At 40.1% G+C, this 26,674-nt stretch overlaps 1 long non-coding RNA gene across 1 annotated transcript in view; it reads right to left on the minus strand.

The window, feature by feature from the left end:
* LOC124803641 overlaps positions 1-26,674 on the minus strand; it is a 1,814,685-nt gene that overhangs the window by 217,560 nt on the left and 1,570,451 nt on the right. The window lies entirely within an intron of this gene.

Below are 26,674 nucleotides of genomic sequence, written 5' to 3' on the forward strand. Positions count from 1 at the left end.
AAAATAAAACAAATTTTGTTAAAATTCTGCATCTTCATTCTTCGTGTTTAAATATTTATTTATCATCATAGTCACCCTGGCGAGGAATATATTTGTCCCAATGAGGGACTAGATGGTTGATACCGTCACTGAAGAATTTTTAACTTATATACGGCGCCACAACCTCACTTTTACTATCACCGCATCATCACCATCCAAGTGAGGTCCTCGAAGGTGTTCTTTAAATCGGATGGGCCCAAACTGAGGGCGTATGGAGGATAATCAATGAGTGTGAACCCAAGGCGTCCGGATGTTGCAGATGTCGCAGCGTTTGTCATGCTGAAGGAGCGGGTGCTGTATACCTAGGTATAACAATCACGAACATTTTAAATTGGAAGGAACACACAGAAAATATGGGGAAGGCTAACCAAAGACTGCGTTTTATTGGAAGGACACTTAGAAAATGTAACAGACCTACTAAGAAGACTGCCTACACTACGCTTGTCCGTGCTCTTTTAGAATACTGTAGCACGTTGTGGGATCCTTACTAGATAGGACTGATTGAGTACATCGGAAAAGTTGAAAGAAAGGCAGCACGTTTTGTATTATCGCGAATTATGGGAGAGAGTGTCACAGAAATGATACAGGCTTTGGGATGGACATCATTAAAAGAAAGGCGTTTTTCGTTGCGACGGAATCTTCTCACGAAATTCCAATCACTAACTTTCTCCTCCGAATGCGAAAATATTTTGTTGACACCGACTTACATTGGGAGGAACGATCACCAAGATAAAATAAGGGAAATCAGAGCTCGTACGGAAACATATAGGTGTTCATTCTTCCCGCGCGCTATACGAGATTGGAATAATAGAGAATTGAGAAGGTGGTTCGATGAATCCTCTGACAGGCACTTAAATGTGATTTGCAGAATGTCAATGTAGATACAGATGTAGATGTGTGGATAATCTCTTCGTATTTGTGATTTTAGTTTCCTGGGGGGCGGTCGAAGTGGCCGAGCGGTTCTAGGCGCTACAGTCTCTAACCGCACGACCGCTACGGTCGCAGGTCCGAATCCTGCCTCGGGCATGCATGTTTGTGATGTCCTTAGGTTAGTTAGATTTAAGTAGTTCGACGTTCTAGAGGACTGATGACCCCAGAAGTTAATTCCCATAGTGCTCAGAGCCATTTTTTTCTCCTGACGGCCTCTCACGCAGCGGCACAGTTACGTTACACACTGCCACGTCGATTGATTAGTATGCAAGGCGTGTAATACCTCGACCGACGTTAAGAACAGAATAAAAAATCCAGAGGCATCACTTTTCAGTACACCCTCGTACACAGAACATAAAGTGGTTCATATAAATATGTCCACGAATAACGTGTCACCTGTATAAATAACTACAAAATTTCAGGTCTCTTGACTGGTTTGATGCGGACCACCACGAATCCCTCTCCTGAGCCAACCTCTTCATCTCAGAGCAAGGCTTACACCGGTTGCCATCCAATATCTGTTTGACACTTTCCATTCTCAGTCTTCCTCTGCATATTTACCTTCTACCGCTTCCTCAAGTACTATTCATTTCACTTGTTGCATATCTAAAGACAAGTTACCTAGTATGTACATTTTACGGTTTTCTTCGGGTAACATAAATGTTTTACATTACGCGGTCAAATATTGCTTCCAGCAAAGAAAAAATCAAATCAGTAATAGTAATCTACGAAGAAAATTAACCAAAACAGAAGCTGCAAATCAATTAAAGGGAACTGAGTGTTTAAGTGAAAATGTTAATACCTTAGAAGACAATAAATTAAGGATAGGAAAGCACAGAGCAAATGGTTGCCCGCCTACGTCAATGTTCTGCAGGGAAAGCGTCGGAACTGCATCGAGCCTTTTCCTTTCTGACTGAAATTTCGAGTTAGATATGTAATTTGACTGTATATTAAGGATTCGTTTCCTTAATTAGTAATAATTTTTAAGTGACCCTTTTGGAAAAATAGCCGGCCACTAATTTACACACTGCTATGAACTACATTTCAAAACCGATTATTATACCCGTTATTACTGTCAATATTTTATGTGGATTGGCAGGATGGCAGATCTCGGAATGGGGCCACCGATTTATATTTTTGTGACCAGAATTCTCTTTATGTTTGTTACTATGTAGCTGTGTCAGTATGTATTTCTATGTCTTATGTTATTCTAAGTATTTATGAAGTTTTTAGCTATGACTGTTATTTGTTTCATCGTCTTTGTGTGTGTCTTTTCATCTTCCGTTCCTGCAACATGATTCTTTATTTTCCCTGTCACGATTGCTGTCTTTGTTATCGTTACGTTTGGCCTGGGAGCGGGTCTAAAGGCCTCTCTCTTGTGTATTCTTATTACAACATTCTTGAAATATTTTCCACTAATTCTTTCTAGGTCTTCAATTGCTTTAGATTCTTTGAGGAGTTGTAATGTTGTCGTGTGCCATTCTTTGTAGTCTGCCCCGTGTATGAGACAGTGCAACGTATGAGTATCGTTACATGTTGGAGGTATCCGATTTCTCAACATACGCATTCATGGCTCGGACAGATGTTCATTCAGTGTAGGTGGATATATACAAAAGCGAGCACACTGGATATACGTCACATGACTCATCAATGGACAAGAATTTTCCAACGCTTGTATTTTACACAGACTTCCATAAAATGAAACATACAGGTGTTACGTATGCCCTCAATACATTCTCATTCAAGTAAGAAAATAGAACTGACAAACTGCCTTTTGGCTTCTGTCTCGGTTTCTGCGGCCGACGTACATCTAATGATTTTACTGACGTTTCGCCAGCACGATTGGCTGGCATTGTCAAAGCTTCAGCCTCCATTGCCGGTGGTGAACTGGAGCCGAGCCTGCGGCCGCAGACCGTATGTACCTGGCGCACCAACGTCCGAGGGCTTCTCCTTGGTCATTTTCGGTGCAGTTCTCCTCTTTCTACCTGCGACGGTCGTTCGCTGCAGTACGGGAAGCCAGGATCCGTTTACCTGAAGGCTTTCTTCTTTCTTGTTGAAACTGTTGGCGTGTTTTTGTATTTCTACAGTTTCTCTGAACAAGCGCGTGTGATAGTGCTTCTCTACAGCCAGAACTTCCGTGTCGGCGAATTTTATTACGTGGTCGGTCTCACACAATGCGTGCTCTGCCACGGCCGATTTCTCCACCTGCCACAACCTGCAATGTCGCTTATGTTCTTTGATCCTAGTGTTGATTGATCGTCCAGTCATTCCGACATAAACTTGCATGTGCATGGTATACGGTATATCTCTGACATTGCAAGTGGGTCCGTTTTCTCCTTTGCCGATCTAAGGCATTCTTTGATCGTCCTTGTCGGTTTGAAAATCGTATTTACGCCGTGTTTGCGCAATATACGGCCGATTCTGTCCGTCACTCTGGGAATGTATGGCAAAATGGCAGCACCCGACATTTCTTTTTCTGAGTCCTTACTTCGCCGAGTGTTTGGCTCTGATACACTTCTAATATAACTTGTAGAGTACCCATTGCTCCTCAGAACACTTTCCAGGTTTTGCATTTCGCGTCTGAGGTGCTGCGGCTCACATATTCGTCCTGCTCGCTTTACGAGCGTATTTATCATGCCTCTTTTCTGGCTCGGCTGGTGGTTTGATTGTTTGTGCACGTATCGGTCCGTGTGTTTCTGTTTTCTATTTAGTACCAAAGGAGTTATTTGGTAGTACCAAAGGAGTTATTTTGTCCACTACGTCGGATTTTGTATGCCCGGAAGTACTGATGATAATGAACTGGGTTTTCTATCGCACAGCTTTATTATCAGTACAAGTCTGTATATGGAGTACGAAAAAGATTGAATAAAATTTTATACTATTTCTGTAGATTTATAAGGAGTGTGTGTGACCAATCGACCGCATCCTAGCCCAGTTCACTGCCCCATTTCTCAGCGTCAGCTGCGCGGATGTGAGAACAAGAAAAGAGCTCCTCTCCTTCCCGGCTTCATGGCAGGACACACTCTAAGATAGCTTAGACTACTTCGCTGCAAGGAGCAAAGATTCAAAACATTCTGCCACGTTACAGAAAAGAGAGGACTTCTGTCTGTATTTTTAAGCTCTATTTTTTAAGCTCCTACTTTTTTAAAATGTAGATACACTGTATCAGTGACCGCCAGCACTCTCAAAGATTCATTACCTCGAACACTACAAGGATAATAGGGACTCGAGTAATTAAATTGACGCAAGAGGCAGTACTGATGCAAAAGACCAGCTTCTCTACTTACAATGAGGCAATAGAGCTTTCGTTTGGTTAACGAAAAAAGCGTAGAGAAACATTTCCAGTGGCTCAACTGTTTGTATTTCTCTCGGGTATCCAGCCTTCTACAGGTGTCACGTGGAGGTGACGACAAGCTATGCTGTCGAAATACGGTGTTACACGAACAACACCTGGCTGGACACCCGAGAGCCGTGCCAACAGCGTAGGGTGTCTGCATACCTGCCGTGGCAGCCGTTTTCATTACGTTTAATAGCGACGGAGGTTCACAATGCTTGGAGGAATGTCGCCACGTTCCTTCTAAGCACGTTCTTCGCAGCTGCGGATAGCGCGCGTTGTGCAGTAAATGACCTACCGTGTCTGGAATAGCTTACTACAAAATGCAGGCGGGATAGTACGTCTCACAAACATTCTGATTCAGATGCATGGTGCAGACGTGTGTACATTCACTTTCATAGTGGAGACATGTGCCTCGAGTAATTACTTCAGAAACAAAAGTGAATTAAATTCAGCTATGAATAAACTAGAATGAAAAGTACCCCTATCGTAGCACGTAAAAAGGCGAATATGTCCTGGGAAAATTAGGTATGTGAAGAAGGGAAATCGATTTTCAACTTCACTGGCAGCTTCAAAGACATTAAAATGAAAAAAAAAACTTAACATATTCTCGCTTTTTTACTTGTTAGTAAGCCTGCCATTTAATATACTGGACCGCGTCAAGTAAAGTAACAGGATACATGATGCCACCTCGTGTAACATGTTATAGGCCATTATGTCATCAAAATGCATCTGTAATGTCATGCAATATGACACAACACGTTTGTAAAATTCCATATGATGTCCGTTTTTACTATGGATGGCGCATCTTCTGGATTTTGGCCACAGGATCAAGAACTTTTGACCTATAAATTCCAAGAACCAACTGTGCCAAAATATTGCGGTTACAGGAGAGCACTGCGCTGGGGAAGTATGATTGATTCGTGAGAAAGCTCTAATCCACCAAGATGTTTTGATTTAAAAGTCTCTGAAGCTCGCAGATCAGTCGAATTCTGGTTACCTTCTTTTACATCCCTAACTCTTCCTAGGAAAAATTCGCCTTTTTTGTGCTACTATTTTACTCTACCATAATTTTGACATTTCACCGACGTACATTGTCATCCGATGCAGATTTTTGTTGACTCGTGCGACGACTGATCCGGTATAGCTTTTTTATTACCTTTCGGATCATGTATCGTGACAACGGATAAAGCTTTCACAAAACAACAGGACGACCATTAATTACATATATTTGTCTACCTTCTTACAAAATTCGAACCGATTCACACAGATGTAAAACACAGAAGTGGCACACATATATGGACAAACAAAACACGTGTTTCTGCACTAAAACCTGAATAAAGCTAGAGTTTTGAAAGCGAGTTTTCAGTTTTATCGTAAGAAGGCATTTTTTTTATTTGATTCACTTTCAACCGTTTCTGCGCATACAGTTCACATAAGAACGAATTTTACATTTAGCTCGACATTAAACCATGTATCTCGACAACGGATGAAGATTGTTGGATAAAACGAGTGTTGACTTTACGCAAAGTTTAAACCGTCTCGTACAAGTGCAAATACAGAAGTGATGCGCTTCAAAACCCTGCCATAAAATAGTGTTTCTTGTACGTAAAGTCCAAACGATGCTTGATTTTTTTCGAACGGTTAAAATGTATCTTATACCAAGGTCTGATACTCCGATGGACAAAATCTGAAAAATCTGAACGAGGATGTTTTTGCACGAATAATTCGAGTGTTGCATACGAATCGTGCCGTTAGCTTAACATTAATTTCATCCCAATTAATAGCGTTTGCGAAAGGAATTAATCGATTCGCACAAACTGCCTGGGCGGCAGCTCCGGTTCGTCATTCAAACCTTGCTTAATGTACTACAAAGTAACCACAGTAAGACATATGTTCGAATGGCCATACAAGTGCATACATTGTATTTGTTGTTACAGCGATTCCTCGCAGTAACGATAACGCATGTTGGTGAAGTTTATTCCATTATTGTTAAATGAAGATTATATATATTTAATGTATAAATATAAAAAGAAGATCAACCAGCTCTTTTCAGACATAACTCTGTTTATACTAACGTATCGCAGAATAAATCTTTACAACAGGAAAAAGTAGGATTCATGCAAAAAACTCCCATGATGACCTTCCAACAACCCCTGATTTTCCACTCGATTTAATTTCTGCTGCTTTCACAGCCCCAGCCAGCCACAAATAGAAGTGGAAGTATAATTTCACGCTCGATGATTGCCACAAGCATTAATTCCATGATGCAGAAAATTACGCCCTTGATTTCCATTACACTGAAGTGCTAGAACACCCTATAATTATGTCTGATTATTTCAGCTGTTACTGCTTCCATATGCCTCATTGCCATTTCGTAATGGTGCAAACGCGGCTCTTTCAAAGAGCAGTATGCATTTCGTCAGGAAGGGGAGGGCACGTAGCTTAACGCTGCACAGGGTAGTTATCTGCTCAGGGGCAAATGGTGGTCGCCATCCTAAAATTTTAGTAATTTTTTCTTTCATCAACGTCAGGTGCAAATCCTTCTGGTCAGCTAATTTGAAACTAATGGATATCTTGGAAAAAACGTGTACGTGGACAGAAATTTAGGAAATTAAATAAAATACCTGATTTATTACTCTGTTAGAGGTGGCGAGGTCCTGGAAAGCATTGGACAATGTAAACTGGAGCAAGACGTTCAGATTTCACACGAAAATAGGCGTACGCTGTAGGCTAAGACGGGTAGTATACAATATGTACAAGAATCAGGAGGAAACAATAAGATTAGATTACCAAGAACAATGTGCTCAGGTTAGAAAGTGTATAAGACAATGATATAGTCACTCGCCCCTATGTTCAGCCTATACATAGATGGAGAAATGTCAGAAACAATCGAAGGTCTCAGGAGTGGACCTAAAGCTCAGGATGAAATGATACCAGTGGTAAGATTCACAGATGACATTGCTATGCTCAGAGAGTGAGGGACTATTTCAGAAACTGTTCAGTGGAATTATCTAATGAACACACACCATAATTGAGAATAAACCCAAGAAATGAGGAGTTTCAGGAATGAGACAAACAAAAAATTGGACATCAAAACAGGGAACCACAAAATAGATAAGTGAAGGAATAATGCAGCTTTGGAAGTAAAATCATGAATGTCGGAGCACATTTCAGACCAAAACAAGTCGTCTAGAATCAAATATCGCTCTTAATTTATGGGTGTCTGAGAAATCTGAGAATCTGGGAATGTGCTTTTTTCTTCTACAAGGGGAGGGAGGGGGGGGGGGGGGGGGGAGGGCGGCGGAACTATGGGCTGCACAGCCAACAAGATGGTGCCACAGGTTCTTCCTAGTCTGAAGAGGAATGTCTTCTAGCATCCGTGGAAGATTGTCTGTTAATAGGCTGTGATACGTCTGTGCGTTCAGTGTTCCTCTTGTGGAAAACGGGCTTATGAGCTGATGGTTCAGTAACTTTCCACCCTACATTTACACTATGGGGGTTTTCAACAGACCAGTAGTGCGCATGTTTCGGCGGTTTATGTGACCATGATTGGTATATGTGGCTTCGCCGCTAAAGAGGATACATTATACATCTGGAGTATCCTGTTGTACTGCCGATGTCCAGAAGTTAACTAGATTCTCATAATTGTTTGCATATAGCTGTTTATGGAGCTTGGTGTGATAGGGTGGAACCTATGTCAATGGAGAATGCGTACACCTGCATGAACGGTACAAACAAGTGTCGATGTAGGAACTTTTCAGTATACGATATCAAGTAAACGATTCGCACTGGAATCCTGCAACAACCACCACTGACGTTCTAATTTACCCTCTTTTAATCTGTTAATGTCAATGGGCAATGATCCTTTTAAAAATTGTACGTTTGCACAAAACATACACTTTCTAAGTATTATTACATCTTTGTAATGGCTAACAATACGACCCCCTGACTACTAACCCGTTCTGTAAAGACCGCACATGAATAACACTTTCCATTTCCGCATATTTGGGATGCAAGTTTTAGGTGATTCAGCCTGCATATGTCTGAGAAGTGAGATCGGCAAGAAATGCAAAACATCTGAGCAGGAATGGCTCAAAGACAAACGCAAGCCTGTAGATGATGAGAAAAAAGATAGGTATTGCATATAGGAAGTTTAAAGATTCTTGTGGGGAAAAGAGGAGTAACTAAGAAACTCATGAGTTCAGATGGCAAGCCAATACTGAGGAAAGAAGGGGAAGCTGAGAGGTGCCTCTACAACAGATAATAGCTTCAAGACTACATAAAAGAGAGAGAGATATGATACTGCGAGAAGAACTTGACAGAGCACCGAAACATCCAAGTCAAAACAAGGCCCTTGGAGTAGTCGACATTCCCTTAGATTTATTGAGAAAGCCAGTCACGTCAAAAATATTTCGTCTGGTATGCAAGATACCTACATGAGAGAGGCTAAATATTCTGAGACCTCTGATTAAAAATTAGGTAGGTATTAACAGGCTTGAATATTACCGGCCTATCAGTTTAATGCGTCATCTTTGCGGGATGTTGACACGATCTATTCACAGAAGAACAGAAAAACTTGTAGACCCAGGGAAGATAATTTCGAATTTAAGAGAAACGTAGGATCTCGCGAGGTAGTACTAAGCCCACGACTTAGAAAAAATATAGAAAAGCCTAAGTTGATAGCATTTGTGTACTTAGAGACAGATTTGACAATGTCGACTGCATTACGCTCTCTGAAATTCTGAAGGCAACAGGGATAAAATAAGGGCAGCGAGAGGTTATATGCACCTGCTACAGAAACCAGACTGTAATTGTAATAGACGAGGGACACGAAAGGGAAGCAGTAGCTGAGACTAGAGTGAGTCATGATTGTAGATCCCTCAAATTATACAGTCTGTACATGGAACAACCAGTAAAAATAGTCAAAGAAAAATTGTAAGAAAGAATTATAGTTCAGGAAGAAGATACAAAAACTTCGAATTGTGCCAACGACATTACAGTTCTGTCAGAGACGGCAAAGCACTTCGATGAGCATCAGAAAAAGGAAAACAATGTTAATGGCACGTAGTCAGCTTAAATCAGGCTTACTGACAGAACTGGATTAGGAACTGAGACACTTAAAAGTAGTGGATGAATTCTGCTGTTTGGACTGCAAAAATATCGTTGATGGCCGAAGTGCAGAGAAAATAAAGTGGCAAGTAGCAATAGCAAAGAACGTGTTTCTGAGAAAGAGAATTTTGTTAACATCAAACACAAGTTTATTTGTTAGCAGTTCTGTTTTGCAAATATTTGTCTACAGCGTAGCGTTGCGTGGAACCAAAACATGGGCGATAAGCAGTTCAGAAAAGAAGATAATAGCAGCTTTTGAAATGTGCAGCTATAGAAGAACACTATAAATTATATAGGTAGATCACGTAACCAATGAGAAAGTACTGAATCGAATTTGAGAGAAAAGAAATTTGCGGCGTAACTTAAGCAAATTAAGGGATCGACTGATAGGTCACACGCTGGGGCATCAGGGAATTATCAGTTTGGTAATGAGAGGAAGTGTGGGAAGTAAAAAATTGTAACGATAGACCAAGAGATGAATTTATCCCGAGGGCATGCAGCTTTGCTGTATGGTTAAATGGCGTTCCGGAGGTAAACTAGTCCCCCATTCGGATCTCCGGGCGGGGACTACTCAGGAGGACGTATTTATCAGGAGAAAGAATACTGGCCTTCTACGGGTCGGAGCGTGGACTGTCAGATCCCTTAATCGGGCAGGGAGGTTAGAAAATTTAGAAAGTTGGATATAGTGCGAATTAGTGAAGTTCGGTGGCAGGAGGAACAAGACATCTGGTCAGGTGAATACAGGGTTATAAATACAAAATCAAATAGGGGTAATGCAGGAGTAGGTTTAATAATGAATAGGAATGCGGGTAAAGCAAGTGAACGCATTATTGTGGCTAAGATAGGCACGAAGCCCCCGCCTACCACAGCAGTACAAGTTTATATGCCGACTAGCTCCGCAGATGACGAAGAAATTGATGAAATGTATGATGAGATAAAAGAAATTATTCGTATAGTGAGGGGAGACGAAAATTTAGGTCATGGGTGACTGGAATTCGATAATAGGAAAAGGTAGAGAAGGTAACGTAGTAGGTGAATATAGAATGGAGGTAAGGAATGAAAGAGAAAGCCGCCTGGTAGAATTTTGCACAGAGCAAAACTTAATAACAGCTAACACTTGGTTCAAGAATCATAAAAGAAGGTTGTATAAATGGAAGAAGCCTGGAGATACTGACAGGTTTCAGATAGATCATATAATAGTAAGACAGAGATTTAGGAACCCGGTTTTAAATTGTAAGACATTTCCAGGGGCAGATGTGGACTCTGAACACTATCTATTGGTGATGAACTGTAGACTGAAACTGAAGAAACTGCAAAAAAGTGGGAATTTAAGGAGATGGGACCTGGATAAACTGACAGAACCAGAAGTTGTAGAGAGTTTCATGGAGAGCTTTAGGGAACGATTGACACGAATGGGGGAAAGATATACAGTAGAAGAAGAATGGGTAGCTTTGAGAGATGAAATAGAGAAGGCAGCAGAGGATCAAGTACGTAAAAAGACCAAGGCTAATAGAAATCCTTGGGTAATAGAAGAGATACTGACTTTAATTGATGAAAGGAGAAAATACAAAAATGCAGTAAACGAAGCAGGCAAAAAGAAATACAAACGTCTCAAAAATGAGATCGACAGGAACTGCAAAATGGATAAGAGGAATGGCTAGAGGACAAATGTAAGGATGTAGAGGCTTATCTCACTATGGATAAGATAGATACTGCATACAGGAAAATTAAAGAAATCTTTGTAGAAAAGAGAACCTCTTGCATGAATATCAAGAGCTCAGATGGAAACCCAGTTCTAAGCAAAGAAGGGAAAGCAGAAAGGTGGAAAAGGTATACAGATGGTCTATACAAGGGCGATGTTCTTGAGGACAATATTATGGAAATGGAAGAGGATGTAGACGAATATGAAGTGGGAGGTATGATACTGCATGAAGAGTTTGACAGAGCACTGAAATACCTAAGTCGAAACAAGGCCCCGGGAGTACACAACATTCCACTAGAACTACTGCTAACCTTCGGAGATATAGCCCTGACAAAACTCTACCATCTGGTGAGAAAGATGTATGAGACAGGCGAAATACCCTCAGACTTCAAGAAGAATATAATATTTCCAATCCCAAAGAAAGCAGGTGTTGACAGATGTGAAAATTACCGAACTATCGGTTTAATAAACCACGGATGTAAAATACTAACACGAATTATTTAGAGACGAATGGAAAAACTGTTGAAAGCCGACCTCGGGGAAGATCAGTTTGGATTCCGTAGAAATGCTGGAACACGTGAGGCAATACTGACCCTAAGACTCATCTTAGAAAATAGATTAAGGAAAAGCAAACCTACATTTCTAGTACTTGTAGACTTAGAGAAATCTTTTGACAATGTTGACTAGAATACTCTCTTTCAAATTCTGAAGGTGACAGGGGTAAAGTACAAGAAGCGAAAGGCCATTTACAACTTTTTACACAAACCAGAAAGCAGTTATAAGAGTCGAGGAGCATGAAAGGGAAGCAGTGGTTGGGAAGAGAGTGAGACAGGTCTGTAACCTATCCCCGATGTTATTCAATCCGTATAATGAGCAAGCAGTAAAAGAAACAAAAGAAAAATTTGCAGTAGGAATTAAAATCCATGGAGCAGAAATTAACACTTTGAGGTTCGCCGATGACATTGTAATTCTGTCAGGGACAGCAAAATAACCTGTAAGAGCAGCTGAACGGAATGGGCAGTGTCTTGAAAGGACGATATAAGATGAACATCAACAAAAGCAAAACGAGGATAATGGAATGTAGTCGAATTAAATCGGGTGATGCTGAGGGTATTAGATTAGGAAATGAGACGCTTAAAGTAGTAAACGAGTTTTGCTATTGGGGAGCAAAATGACTAACGTTGGTTGAAGTAGAGAGGATATAAAATGTAGACTGGCAATGTGAAGGAAAGCGTCTCTGAAGAAGAGGAATTTGTTAACATCTGTAGGGAAGCAGCCTACTCACGCTGTAGTAAATTCACATCAGTTTCCATTATGTGCCAGCCAGTCTGCTGTAACTAGCTCTGACGTCATAAATGTTGCGCAATACCTTAAAAATCAAGCAAATGAACTAAAACTTTTCTAGCATGTCAGAAATAATACTAAATTAATGTGTGTTAAATATCAGTTCGATAACTTTAGCCATTTCCGAGATTTGGACGTTTTTCTGGAAAAATCATTGGCGCAACAGAAAAGAGCTAGAGACTTCAAAATTTATATTTAGATTCATCTTCCATAATGATTTAATAAAAACAGTACTTTGGATTTCACAAATTAAGACTTTAGTGGAAATTCATGATTTTCTGGTTTTCGTCTCAAAACTAAAGGAAGCAAGATAGATTAAGTAGGCTAGTAAATAAGGCTAGGATGTTTAGATTTAAATAGGTTGGAGGTCCGCTATGATTATGAAGATGTGTAAAGTTTCTTTTTAATACCTATAAAATTATAGCTATAGCGGATCTCAAAAGGGACAGTTCAGAGCTCATCTGCTGCGTGCAGTGTAATTTAATTAATTCTCTCGCTCAAAGTATTTAACTTAGCCACGTCAAAATTTTATTATCAATACTTATCTGCGTGCTGAATGCACGTTTAAATTAAGAGCTTCTTCGGCCATCAGCCAAAGAAGCTATAAATTATTATGTACCTTGAAGTGGTGCGTTACTAGCCCAGCGGCTAGTCGGGAGAGCGGATTTGATCAGGCGATCCCTCAGCCGTCCGCACCGCGGCTTTATATATAAGAACACTGCGCGAGGAAGGAAGGCCCCAGTTCTCTCCAGACGCTGAATGACACGCCATCTGTGTCGGTAGTCGCGTCGCATCAGTGTATCTGCTACAAACAGCCTCGGGTGCCGTATTAAGTTACTAGAGATACGCGGAACCATGAAAACATTTCATGTGAAGTGATAATTCTGGAATGATTTTCATTATCTAGCTTCAGTTTGCGTATTGTCGTATTTTCACGTGCCGTCGCGGGACAGACATTCGACCAAAAATTTAGCGTGGCGTTTCATGAAATATTTTCATCAAATTATGGCGAGCATTCTTTTTAACATTTAATTCGGACATTTATAGTTGCATCAGCGCATTAGACTCTGAACTGCTCTGTTAGTTAGGTTGGAGGGATACTTGTGGTATTTATCAGTGAATTTCAGAATATACTCAACTATTTTGGAAAACCGTTTTTGATTAGAAATCCCGGACAATCTCCTAATTCCTCAGAGCTATAAGCTGCAGCTATAATAACATTCTCAGGTAAAGTGGGCACTAGGATATCTATTTACTGGCTCCAAGTTTTATTAAATCACTTTCTGGGTGTCACGAAGTAAATAGAGAGCCAGTGTTGAGAACGGCAACAGACAGCATTAACAACATTCTAAAAGCTAGAAACTGATTCAATATGCAAGCATTTATACAGAAAATTATATTTTTACAAACTTTTAACCGCCGCCCCACATATGGTGCATCGGCCGGGAAATGTTTCTACAGTCTACAAATTATTATTACAAACTTACACACGCCGCCCCACATATGGTGCATCGGCCGGGAAATCAACTAAGTGAAAGTGACTTTTAACTATTCGGATTCGCGAGTGAAATGCGACACGCAACTGAGTATAAAACAGTGAAAGTGTTACGTGTGCATGTGGACGACGCAATTGGATTAACAACGCATCTGGATTGACGGAGCTGGCACTGAGTCTAGCGGTGCTGCCGGCATCGCGAAAAGCCAGTTTCGCCGCACCGCCGTCGTCCGCTGGAGCAGCCGGCGCAGAGCCTGCAATTGCGGGCCACGCAAACACACAACAGCCGTCGGAGAGCAGTCTGCAGTTCAACGTGCCACGTCGCATCAGGAATCCTGGTACGCCGAGCCGGCAACGCCATACGTCGTGCAGAAGGAACTAAGTTAAGTGGAAAGCTGTTAAAAATTTTACTAACCTGCACTAAAAGACTGTCGGCGATGGAACCGCCAAAAGAAACTGAAGTTAGACTTATATCAGAACCCATGTCTGTTGAAGGAACTGTAAATCCAGACAACGGTTCAAGTGTAAATTTGCATGAAAGTAGTAATGTTAAAGTGAAAAATGAAGTATTGTCTCCTGACAGTAGTGTGGGAAGGGGCAATGATTCAATAATAGAGACCCCTGTAGTAAAGCGGAAAGTAGAAATTGTAAATTTATGGGATGATAGTTTCTCTGATGAATTAAAAATGAAACAGTCATCAGAGATGGTAGAGTTTGAGAAGGAGCAGTTGGATATGACTAATCAATCAGAAGTTTCATGTAGTTTTGATGATTCTGGTATTGGACCTAGTTTTTCGTCACCTGGGTGTGATAAAAAGCCAGCTCGTGAGCAACCCAAAGATGCTGGGGCTGTTGATTTAAATGTTATATTACAAGCAATAGCTGCCAGCAATGCTGAATTAAAGTCTGAAATAACTGAGGTCAAAAGCAGTAATGCTGAACTAAAGTATGAGATTATGGCCAGCCAAACTAATTTTAATAAACAATTGGAGGTAATGGACGATACTTTCAAGGCTGGTTGCAATAAGTTGAAAGAGGATCTAGACAGTTTGAATTGTAAAATTGATTACAATCATGAGGATATTAAGAAAAAGGTTGCTCAACAGTTTTCTGAAATGTATAAAACAGTTAAATCCAAAGTTGCTGAGGTTCGCAAAGACTTCCAAATGGAAGATGCGAAGCTGGAGCACAAGTTAACAGAAAAGATCGAGGCGGAGTCTGAACTGTGCTCAGATAGATTTAAAGATGTTAATATAAAAGTAAACATATGTCAAACAGAAGTAGAAGCAATCAAAACTGACACTACTCATATTGTGCAAAGAGTAGATAATGTTGAAATGAAAGTAGAAAATATAAGTACTAACATTGCTAACATTGAGAGTAAAATAGCTTCAGTAACTTCTGGTAATGGTAATATACAACAAGTTGTAGCTGCAAACGCCGCTTTTATCGGGTGTCGGCAGTTCTTGCGGTTCGATCCAGATAAAAATATCCACCCGCTAGATTTCTGGAACGATTTTGAAGATGTGATTCCACCAACTTGGTCTGAACGAGAGAAAATCTCGTTTATTAGAAGCCATTTAGCAGGTGACGCCATGCGTTGGTCAGCTGATGTTATGTTGAAATGTAAAACATTAGTGGAATTTAAAACAGCTTTTATTAATGAGTATTGGTCTAGCAATAAGCAAAATGAAGTATTGAGAGAATTTTGGAGTGGGAAACGCTTCAATGCAGGCAAGGAATCAATTAAAGAGTTTGCTAGGTCATAGATTTCACGTTTGTCACATTTGGCGGAAAAGCTAAAACCAGAAATGATTATACTAGGTCTGGAAGCTAAACTGCCATGGTACTGGCAAACTAGAATTATATCAGCCCCTAGAGACTATCTGGATCGTTTCATTGAGTATTTGGAACGTGTAGAACGTGTTGCTGCCAATGAGGAGCAAGCACGTAATAACAGAAATGCCAATAACAATAATAGTAGTAATTTTAAGAACGAGCAAAATGGCAATGTAAACATCAGAACAGTAGGTGTTCGTAATCCTAAGAGAGGTAGGAATTGGGGAAATAATTATCAGAACCAACAATGGCGTCCAAGGGATAATAATTTTGTTCCAAACAGAAATATGCATGTAAACAACAGTACGGAAAGTAAGGCTATGCCAGCTAACTATAATGAAACTAAAGGAAACCGTAGTATGCCGAGGCAGGAAAACTAGTTCCCGTCTATGAGGACACTGGCGCTCACCAGGCGGTTACTTTTCCTAAGCCAGTAGTTAAGGGAATTGGTAAGACAGATCAGAATACTCAGACTGAACATGTGGAGGAAGAGTCGGTAGCACCTAAGGATACAACAGAAATATTAGATCACTCACAGTATTTGATAGATACCGTGTTAGAGACGCTTTCTAAGTGGGAAGAGAAAGAGAAGGCGCAGCAGTGTAACAGTAGGGATGAGCTACAAAATATTGAATTGTCAGGTGAAGAAGCAGAAGAAATTCATGCTTATATTTACGATGAGGATGATGTGCTCTTATCTAAAGTGCCTGTGCAGGATGTTGATAATGTACTAATAGATTTAGGACAGGAGATAAGTGAGAATGTAGAGGGTAGGCTGTTGAGGGTCGATGAACCCAGTAGCTGTGACCAGTTGTCACTTGAGAAGGAAACCGACGATAATGGTGAAAGTGGTTTAGCTGTAACTAATGTTATGCCCGGTCTGGAGGCGCAGAATCGCTCAGACTATAGTAATTTGGGTCATGTTCAGCAAACTAAATTTAATGAAGTCGTGCGGTGTTTCGATTTAAAATTAATAGACCGACTGGAAAAGGCAGCTGAAAATGTAATTCAGGAAACCCCTACACACTGTGACCTAAATGTAATGAAGACAGATGTCGATCACTTTAGTTGGAGACAAATCCAAAAGGAACTACTAGATGAATGTGAGGAACCACCTGTGCAACCTAGAATAAGCCACCCTATAATAATAGTGAATATGTTGGGTATCAATGTACGTTGTCTCTTAGACAGTGGAAGTGAGGTGAGTGCAATATCTCAGTCCTTCTTTGATGCATTACCTGGTAAAGACAAGCTTACAGTAATGAGGGTATCAGGACTAAGAATAATTGGTGCTACTGGCAAGGTTTCAAAAACGATAAAGCAAGAAGCTTTACTACCCTTTAACATTAATGGTAATTTAATTGATCATCCATGTTTAATTGTAAACAATCTCAGTATTGAGGTTTTAATTGGCATAGATTTCTTGTCAAAATATCAGAGTGTTGTTGACTTTGAAAGAAGCCAGTTAAAAATGGTCTTGCCCATAATCGGAGTAATTATAGTACCTTTTAGTGGTAAACATGTAGTGACTGATCATGAAACTTGGGAGCTGCCTATACGAGTTCTGAAAAATAGGAGGTATTGGGACGAAGGTGTTAATCTTAATAACAATAAGCTGAATACAGAAGAAGAAGAAGAAGCAATTATTTTAGACAAAATAGAAACTAAATTGCAGGAAATCGATAGGATTTCAGCCAATCAAAAGGAAGAACTGAGACAGGTTCTAAAAAGGCATCACAAAGTATTTTCGGATCGACCTGGCATAGTCAAGGGTTATGAATGTCAATTACAAGTGAAACCCGGCCAAGTGTTTTTCAGGAAGCCATACCAAATACATGTAGCAAGGAAGGAGGCGGTTCGAAAGGAGATACAGAGAATGCTGGAGTGGGGTGTGATTGAGAAAGCGGTCAGTGAATACAATAATCCTCTTGTTGTTGTACCAAAAAGAGACGGGAGTGTCAGATTGGTCTTGGACGCTCGTTGGTTGAATGAAATAGTGGTTAGGGAAAGTGATAGACCGCAGAACATGGACGAGTTACTGCAAAAATTCTGGGGAGTAAAATTCTTAACGTCCATGGACATCACGTGTGGGTATTGGAATTTGCCACTGGCGAAAAGTTCAAGGAAGTACACAGCTTTCTTGTACGAAGGAGTTTGTTACCAATACCGTGAGGTACCTTTCGGACTTAATATCTCTGTTTGTGCCTTCGTACGTGTGATGTGCCATGTTTTAGGACCAGCTTTAAGCAATAAAATAACAGTCTACGTAGATGATCTGTTAATAGCTACTCCTACCTGGGAAGAACACATAGCTTTATTAGAGGAAGTGTTAGAGGCTATTGAGAGAGGTGGCATGAAACTAAAGATTGAAAAGACTGAGTGCGTTAAAGAGGAAATAGGTTTCTTGGGATATAGGATAAGTGGAAAAGGTATTCTGCCTGACCCAGGCAAGCTAGCAGTCATTGAAAAATTTGAGGCTCCCAGAAACAAGAAGCAATTGAGATCAATGTTCGGTCTTTTCGGCTTCTATAGGCGTTTTGTTAGTGATCAGGCTTTTAATGCTCCCTGTCTTCACCTCCTGCTGAAAAAGAATACCCCTTGGGTTTGGACAGCAGAATGTCAACAGGCGTTTGAGGTGCTTAAACAGTCTTTAATTAATAGTCCAATTTTGCATCATCCTGACTTTGAAAAACCATTCTGTATGTCTGTTGATGCTAGTGGCTATGGTATAGCGGTGGAGATATTCCAGGTAGAAATAGAGAACGAACAAGAAGTGCACAAGACTATAGCTTTCGCAAGTCGATCTTTACAGGCAGCAGAGAGAAATTATGGCATCTCAGAACTAGAAGCGTTGGCAATTGTATTTGGGGTACAGAAGTTTGAGCAGTATCTATTAGGTCACAAGATAATAGTTTATAGTGACCATAAGGCATTGACCTTTTTAAAGACCTGTAAATTGAGGAATGCTCGTTTGGTAAGATGGTCATTGTATCTCCAGCAGTTTGACCTTGAGGTTAGATATATTCGAGGGAAAGACAATCTGGTAGCTGATGGGTTATCTAGAAGTGCGGAGCTCTGTGATGACGCGGGAATTACAGCAACAGACCTAAATGAAGTTCGAATGTTTGCATTGCACGAAGTAAAGGAAGAAAATGCGTTAAAGAGGGTGATTAAGAACTTGAGACGTGAGCAGAATGCAGATGACCAACTGAAATTAGTGAAGAGCTATTTAGGAAATGCGAACTATCCTAAGGTTTCGCAATACTATTGTTTGCATAAAGGTATTCTGTTTAGGAGGAGAAAGGTAGGTGTTTCTGAGTGGAAGCTGTGCTTTCCCTCGCAACAGGTAGACTTACTAATCGACTATGTACACCTGAGGTATGGGCACTACGGTGCAAAGAAGTGCATTGCAGAATTACAAGAGAAGGTTGTGTTTGACAACATGTACCGCCGTGTGGCCAAGCGTCTAGCATCGTGTGTAGTGTGCCAAAAGGTCCGTGCTGCCAACACCAGAATACAAGGGGATATGCATTCAGTAGAGCCAACTGAAACCCTAGAATTACTGGCTTGTGATTTGTTTGGCCCTCTTCCTGTTTCGAGAGGTGGTTGTACCCATGTTTTTGTTGTTGTGGATGGATTCAGTAAATATGTTAAACTATACCCAATTAAAAGAGCAAATGCAAAAACATTGGTTGAAAAGTTGGAAAAAGATTTCTTCGTGAACGTGGGTGTGCCGAAGAATTTGCTGGCAGACAATGGGCCTCAATTTACTTCTGATAGATTTAAGGAATGTCTAAATAAGGCAGGCGTGAAACATCTGAAAATATCTGCGTATTTCCCCCAAGGAAATATGAGTGAACGTATTATGAGGGAATTAAATAGGCTTTGCAGAACTTATTGTGCTCGGAAACACTCAAGTTGGGCAGAGCACATTAAGTATTTTGAGAATGTAATTAACAACTTAAGACATGATGCAACTGGTTTTGCACCTTGCGAATTGATGTTTGGCCAAGAACCGCACAATGTGATTGCAGATATGGTAGAATTCCCTATTCTAAAGCAAATATCCACAGACGAGAAGAAACTAAAGGCTAGAGCAAATATGAGAAAAAGAGCGTTGGAAAGGAAGAAGCGTCATGACGCAAAAGCTGTACCTACTAGCTTTGAAATAGGTCAATTAGTCCTTGTTAAAACCAAAGAAAAATCAAAGAAAGTAAATGCAGAAACAAAAAAATTCATGTTCGTATACCAAGGACCTTTCAGGATCATAGGAAAACCACATGCCAATGCATATAGGCTAGAGTACCCTAAAAGTAAGCAGCTCTTAGGTCTCAGGAACGTGATTGACCTAAAGAAATTCATAGGTAGTGAATGACTGCTGTAGGGAGGAGGTTGTTCTTTAACCTCTACACAGTGTGGCAGCTGTGCAGTCCCAGCTGTGTGAGATCTTCTTTCCCATTTCAGGTCTCACTCAATCTTCATCCTTCCTATCCCTAAAAATTTCGACCTCTACTTTCCAACACAAAATTTTCCGGTATGATTATCACGTCAGTAATAAGCTAATGAATGCTGTAGGGAGGAGGTTGTTCTTTAACCTCTACACAGTGTGGCAGCTGTGCAGTCCCAGCTGTGTGAGATCTTCTTTCCCATTTCAGGTCTCACTCAATCTTCATCTTTCCTTTCTACAAAAATTTCGACGTCTTCTTACAACATATAAAAATTTCTAACTGATCTTTACAGCATTAAACGAATGAATGCTGTAGGGAGGAGGTTGTTCTGTAACCTCTACACAGTGTGGCAGCTGTGCAGTCCCAGCTGTGTGAGATCTTCTTTCCTTTTCAGGTCTCACTCACTCTTCATCTTTCCTATCCACCTAAAATTTTCTAACTCTTCTTTACAGCATTAAGCTAATGAAGGCTGTAGGGAGGAGGTTGTTCTGTAACCTCTACACAGTGTGGCAGCTGTGCAGTCCCAGCTGTGTGAGATCTTCTTTCCCATTTCAGGTCTCACTCACTCTTCTTCTTTTCTATCCACCAAAAATTTCTAACTCTTCTTTACAGCATTAAACCAATGAATGCTGTAGGGAGGAGGTTGTTCTGTAACCTCTACACAGTGTGGCAGCTGTGCAGTCCCAGCTGTGTGAGATCTTCTTTCCCATTTCAGGTCTCACTCATTCTTCATCTTTCCTATCTACAAAAATTTCGACCTCTTCTTTCATACATTAAATTTTCCGGTATGGTTATCTTTACAGCATTTAACCAATGAATGCTGTAGGGAGGAGGTTGTTCTTTAACCTCTACACAGTGTGGCAGCTGTGCAGTCCCAGCTGTGTGAGATCTTCTTTCCCTTTCAGGTCTCACTCATTCTTCCTCTTTCCTGTCTTCAAAAATTTCGACCTTTTCTTTCCAAATACTAAAATTTTCCGTTATGACTATCAAGCCTTGAGTTATGTAACCATTCTATCTACCGATTAGTGAAAAAAAAATACCTAATGTGACAAACCTAATAGTGACAAACAATAGAGAAGTATGAAGTAATTAAGATAAAATATATTGGAGTAACAAGTATGTGTAGAAACCTGGTAATATAGTAAGTACAAAGTGTTGTGTTATTGGAAATGGTCCACCAACAGTAATTTAAAAAGATATATGAATTCATGTACAAGCAGGATCTGAAATGGTAGTGAAACCTAGTGTATGCTGTAGAGCTAACTAATTAATAATAAAAGAGATTGCTTAGTGTTATGAAAAATATGCAGATAAGTTGTAAGGATAAACTCACCTAGTATAGCAAGGAAAGGCAGTGTAATGGAATTGAGCAGTGTTTGTGGTTGAGACGTGAAGGACACGTCCCTGAAGTATTTATAAGGTTGGAGCTGGCCATTATTTAGTGTAGTGTGTGACAGGATACACCTACACGTATTGAGGTTATGAGTTGGAGGCGTGAATGCGACCATAGGTACCCTTATGTTAGATGAGACAGAGCAGCTCATGGTGTCCTATAGGTTTAAGGAATTTAGCATTACGCTCGTCCATAATTACTTGATGCACTTTAGTGGTAGGTCCGAGAGAGACTACCTGAGGTTTCAGCGTCCGATTGAGTGGAAATGGATTGCCACGTGAGCAAACTGATCAGCTGCAATACACTAAAGATATGAAATAAATATGCTATCCTGTGCTTTAAATATTAATAGAGTGAGTGTTAAATAAGTACATACACTAGCAAAATGAATAAATAACATACTGACAGGCGTGAAACATTATTTTAGCTCAGCATAAATACACTTCTAAGTAAGTAAGTACCTAATTGCAGATGTGGGACTGACAACAGCAGAGGACCAATAAGTGGATTTAGTAGTCAACTAAACGTAGTGTGTTTTGAACACTCACAACTGTACTATTACCAAAAGTTACTGACATGTACAAAGAAGCTGAGAAAACAACCACTAATCATACTCATACTATCTCTAAGAATAAAGTAATCAAAGATGAGTCAGTTAAGTGCTTAAAATGCAAATGTATCAAGGATGTACCGAGCATTGGTTCAGTGTTCCGGCCCAGAACTAATAAATTCAGATTAAATAGGATTTATGATTATATGCCTTGAGCATAAAATTTTCTCTTGTAAGTGACTAACGGCGTTTTGAGCCAATTGTTGACCGATTTTATGACAGTTAAGTAACAGTAAGAGTAAAATTGAGAAAGGTTCTGTTAACTTTGTACCAGTAACATACTGAAGGATAAAATGTATATATCCCCATATCATTGTGACCCACCCTTAGATTTTAAGTGAACAGAGTCTGAGGCACTCTTTTTGTTTGTTCTACAGGACAAACCAGATAATGGCAGCCTGGTAGCTGCGTGAAAGCGTGCAGTGACTTGGACACAACTCACAGTGACCCCTCCCCTTTCGCCCATGTAATTTAGAGTGATCGAGAAGCACGCACACCATAGCAACTTCCCCTCCTCTACCCTTGTGAATGGAAGTGTAGGACGCTAGCCAAAGCGGCTACAACTACGTGAGTAAAAATTATTTGTGAACTTTTCTTTCAGGTTTAGAAAAGACTGCTAAGAGATAATCATCTGTTTATGTGTCATGTAATTTTCGTTGAATTTGTGTATGTAAAAATGTATTTAATGGATCTAAGATTTTATAATTTTTCAATTTGTATGTGTTTGTTTGTCTAAGGCAATATGTATGCCAAAATATTTCATTGACTTTGCTTAAAATTTTGAGTAATGACATTGTTTAAAAGGCAGTGAACTTGCCTACAATATAAATAATTAATGTAGGTAATCAGTTTTCCTTAATGTTTCTACAGGTTTATATTTCAATTTTGATTTTCATAGGGAGTTAAACTGTACTCTTGCTTCCCTTTTTGTAATTAAATTTTTTTTTCATTCATTAACATTCATAAACAAAAAAAAATTTAAGTAGAGGATGATGTAGGGAAGCAGCCTACTCACGCTGTAGTAAATTCACATCAGTTTCCATTATGTGCCAGCCAGTCTGCTGTAACTAGCTCTGACGTCATAAATGTTGCGCAATACCTTAAAAATCAAGCAAATGAACTAAAACTTTTCTAGCATGTCAGAAATAATACTAAATTAATGTGTGTTAAATATCAGTTCGATAACTTTAGCCATTTCCGAGATTTGGACGTTTTTCTGGAAAAATCATTGGCGCAACAGAAAAGAGTTAGAGACTTCAAAATTTATATTTAGATTCATCTTCCATAATGATTTAATAAAAACAGTACTTTGGATTTCACAAATTAAGACTTTAGTGGAAATTCATGATTTTCTGGTTTTCGTCTCAAAACTGAAGGAAGCAAGATAGATTAAGTAGGCTAGTAAATAAGGCTAGGATGTTTAGATTTAAATAGGTTGGAGGTCCGCTATGATTATGAAGATGTGTAAAGTTTCTTTTTAATACCTATAAAATTATAGCGATAGCGGATCTCAAAAGGGACAGTTCAGAGCTCATCTGCTGCGTGCAGTGTAATTTAATTAATTCTCTCGCTCAAAGTATTTAACTTAGCCACGTCAAAATTTTATTATCAATACTTATCTGCGTGCTGAATGCACGTTTAAATTAAGAGCTTCTTCGGCCATCAGCCAAAGAAGCTATAAATTATTATGTATCTTGAAGTGGTGCGTTACTAGCCCAGCGGCTAGTCGGGAGAGCGGATTTGATCAGGCGATCCCTCAGCCGTCCGCACCGCGGCTTTATATATAAGAACACTGCGCGAGGAAGGAAGGCCCCAGTTCTCTCCAGACGCTGAATGACACGCCATCTGTGTCGGTAGTCGCGTCGCATCAGTGTATCTGCTACAAACAGCCTCGGGTGCCGTATTAAGTTACTAGAGATACGCGGAACCATGAAAACATTTCATGTGAAGTGATAATTCTGGAATGATTTTCATTATCTAGCTTCAGTTTGCGTATTGTCGTATTTTCACGTGCCGTCGCGGGACAGACATTCGACCAAAACTTTAGCGTGGCGTTTCATGAAATATTTTCATCAAATTATGGCGAGCATTCTTTTTAACATTTAATTCGGACATTTATAGTTGCATCAGCGCATTAGACTCTGAACTGCTCTGTTAGTTAGGTTGTAGGGATACTTGTATTTATCAGTGAATTTCAGAATATACTCAACTATTTTGGAAAACCGTTTTTGATTAGAAATCCCGGACAATCTCTTAATTCCTCAGAGCTATAAGCTGCAGCTATAATAACATTCTCAGGTAAAGTGGGCACTAGGATATCTATTTACTGGCTCCAAGTTTTATTAAATCACTTTCTGGGTGTCACGAAGTAAATAGAGAGCCAGTGTTGAGAACGGCAACAGACAGCATTAACAACATTCTAAAAGCTAGAAACTGATTCAATATGCAAGCATTTATACAGAAAATTATATTTTTACAAACTTTTAACCGCCGCCCCACATATGGTGCATCGGCCGGGAAATGTTTCTACAGTCTACAAATTATTTTTACAAACACATCCGCCACCCCACACATCGACTGTAGATTTAAGTGTCAGGAGGTCTTTACTGAAAGTAGTTGTTTGGAGTGTAGACATGTATGGAAGTGAAACGTGGACGATAAATAGTTTAGGCAAAAAGAGAATAGAAGCTTTCGAAATGTGGTGCTATAGAAGGATGCTGAAGATTAGATGGGTAGATCAGATAACTAATGAGGAGGTACTGAATAGATTTGGGGAGAAGAGAAATTAGTTGCACAACTTGACCAGAAGAAGTGATCGATTGGTAGGACATGTTCTGAGGCATCAAGGGATCACCAGTTTGGTATTGGAAAGCTGCACGGAAGGTAAAAATCGTAGAGGGAGCCCAAGTGATGAATACACTAAACCGATTCAGAAGGATGTAGGTACTGGGAGATGAAGAAGCTTGCAGAAAATAGAGTAGCATGTAGAGCTGCATCAAACCAGTATCTGGACTGAGACTACAAGATCAACAACATTCTATCACAGACACTGTCCCATTGACTGTACACAAATGTCACTAAATCCGCCCAAAAGATGTAAACAACCATGCATGAGCAGCACCTATTAGACGGAGAGAGTCTGACAGCCAATCAGTTCCAGACATTCCACCAGGAAGGAGGTACACGGCTCGTGTTGTCTGTAGTTCAACCATGCCTCGACGGTCAATACCGCTGTTCGATCGAGTCCGCCTTGTTACTTTGTTCCAGGCAGGGTGTAAGTAGGCTGTTTAGGTTTTCTTTATTGGTAACGCCACCTCTGTATGAAAATCACTGGCTGTGCTGTGTGCAGTCTGTGGCTGCTTTGCATTGTTGTAATACTCGCCATTGTAGTGTCAGGCAGCTGGCTGTGAACAGCGCGTAGCATTGCGCAGTTGGAGGTGAGCCGCCAGCAGTGGTGCATGTGGGGAGAGAGATGGCGGAGGTTTGTAATTTGTCATGAACTGCTATATTTATATATGATGATATCAAGGTAAATACATTGTTCGTTCTCTATTAATATCTTTCATTTGCTAACTATCCCTATCAGTAGTTAGTGCCTTCCATAGTTTGAATCTTTTATTTAGCTGGCAGTAGTGGCGCTCGCTGTATTGCAGTAGCTTGAGCAGCGAAGATTTTTGTGAGGTAAGTGATTTGTGAAAGGTATAGTTTAATGTTAGTCAGGGCCATTCTTTTGTAGGGAATTTTGAAAGTCAGATTGCGTTGCGCTAACAAAATATTGTGTGTCAGTTTAAGCACAGTCCTGTATAATTGATCTAAGGGGACGTTTCATATGTCGACCCTTAGCCTAGGATACCTCACTGGAATCTTCTGATTTTTTTCTTGTAGTTTGTGTATTTAGTGTAGCTTTTGTTTATTGCTAGCGCGTAATTGTAGAGAGAATCCCCTTTGTAGTTGTAGCCTTTCATTGTTGTACAGTAAAACAGTTGTAGCATGTTATAGATTTGCACCAAGTATTTCGCAGCTACGCTTGCAATTAACTAGATATTATTTTCAGTGCTATGTTAATGTGTTCTCCTATTTTTGCACTTCAAATTGTGATTTTCTGTGTTATCGTGTGAAATATTGTGACAATTATGGCGTGTGAAAAACGTAACACTAGGCTCCAAAGTAAATTGAGAAATGATTGTGACGACGAGCGTAGCTTGCCAGCACCACTGGGTAATGAATTAACTAATGTTCAAAGTAGTAATTTGGTAATTGTGCATAGGGAAATGGAGCGGGCGGCAAACAATGGTGTAGACAGTGAAACAGGTAGTGAACTGGGAAGCGTTATCGATCGATTGGTCGGCAACAGCTCGCCTCAGGAATCGGGAATGACAGAACACAATATTGCAAATACTGCAGACTCAGGTTTTGGGTTCTCACCGT

Source organism: Schistocerca piceifrons, chromosome 1, assembly GCF_021461385.2.
Source record: "Schistocerca piceifrons isolate TAMUIC-IGC-003096 chromosome 1, iqSchPice1.1, whole genome shotgun sequence".
Lineage (NCBI taxonomy): Eukaryota > Metazoa > Arthropoda > Insecta > Orthoptera > Acrididae > Schistocerca > Schistocerca piceifrons.